This window comes from Haliaeetus leucocephalus, unplaced genomic scaffold (assembly GCF_000737465.1).
Source record: "Haliaeetus leucocephalus isolate CR32 unplaced genomic scaffold, Haliaeetus_leucocephalus-4.0 Scaffold944, whole genome shotgun sequence".
NCBI lineage: Eukaryota > Metazoa > Chordata > Aves > Accipitriformes > Accipitridae > Haliaeetus > Haliaeetus leucocephalus.
The window spans coordinates 4,298,869-4,300,315 of record NW_010973380.1 but is presented as its reverse complement, the minus strand read 5'-3'; positions in this window follow the sequence as shown (position 1 = coordinate 4,300,315).

Below are 1,447 nucleotides of genomic sequence, written 5' to 3'. Positions count from 1 at the left end.
GCCCATACCGGCATCATCCCCATCCCAGAGTCGGGGACGGGTCCCCACGGCCCCTCTCTCCTCACGGCCCCTCCCCCCTCACAGCCTCTCTCCTCTCACAGCCCCTCTGCCCTCATGGCCCCCCTCCCTTCACAGCCCTCTCCCCTCACACCCCTCTCCCTTCATGGCCCCTGTCCCCTCACGGCCCCTCTCCCCTCACAGCCCCTCTGCCCTCATGGCCCCTCTCCCCTCACGGCCCCTCTGCCCTCATGGCCCCCCTCCTTTCACAGCCCTCTCCCCTCACGGCCCCTCTCCCCTCACGGCCCTGCACCCCATCACGAAGAGGCAGGGGCCAGCTACCCCCAGACATTCCGGTGGAGGCCAGGACCACCCCCCATGCTCTCTGGGCTGGGGTCTCAGAAGCTGAGGGATTGAGGGGTCAGACCGGGACTCCCCCTCCCATTGGCAGCAGGACCCCGTACCCCTGCTCTCAGCCATGCTGGAGCTGCCTACTCCTACATGAAAAATTCCTTAGGGATAGGGATAGTGAATAATGAAGGCTGCAACCCAATTAATGGCTGAAGAGCTTCCAACCTTCCTTTCCATGCTGGGCTTCGTGACTTGCTGCCCCAGCTCTTCCCCAGGAGCCAGGCTGGGGGGCTGGTGACAAGGGAGATGCCCAGAAGCTAGAAACACGTCATGGAGTTTGCTCCTGCAAGCGCAGAGGATTGGTGCGTCACTTCTTGCTCCCCTGGACCAGAGGCTGTACGGGATTTATCTGGGGGTTACAGGAAAGCTAGGAGCAAAAGCCCCTAAAAAATCACTGTTGTTGGCAGCACAGCCATTCTCTGAACAAGGGGATTTTTGTTTCTTCCCATTCCAAAGTTATAATTTTCAAGCTGACAGAAGAAACTCCTCCCAGGCTTTTCTCTGCCAACCTTTTCCAAGCTTTCCAGTATGACTTGTTCCCTTCCACTGCATGAGCTACTGGGAGATGATTATTCTCATTTTCATGTCTCATTTTAATGAGGCACGCTCTCAGGAGCGCCTTCAATAAACGAACACCATTTTGTCCAGAGACACAGTGGAAATTACAGGCCATGAGTGGTCTGAAGCTCTGCTTCTGCCACTGCAAATCCTTGCCTACAGCCCAGGGCTTGGTTTGGTTTTTCCACCGGCAATCGTCCCTTGAGGGACTCTGGCAAAGCAAGCATTAACTGCACTCCGAGCAATCAGCCCCCAGGGCTGAGACGCAATCACCAGTAAATAATTAGCAATCAAAGGTCATAACGGCTCAGACCTTCCAATTCCTGCTGTTGAAAGTTAACCATAAGGTATTTGCAGCCAACAGTCCAAGGTAAGCAGGAGAGGAAGGTTTAGGGAAGCGGCCTGATGTGGACACCCAGCAGGGACATCAGGAAGTTCTGAGCAAGTACCTGCAACCAGCCCCAGGACGCAGCAGAGCTCT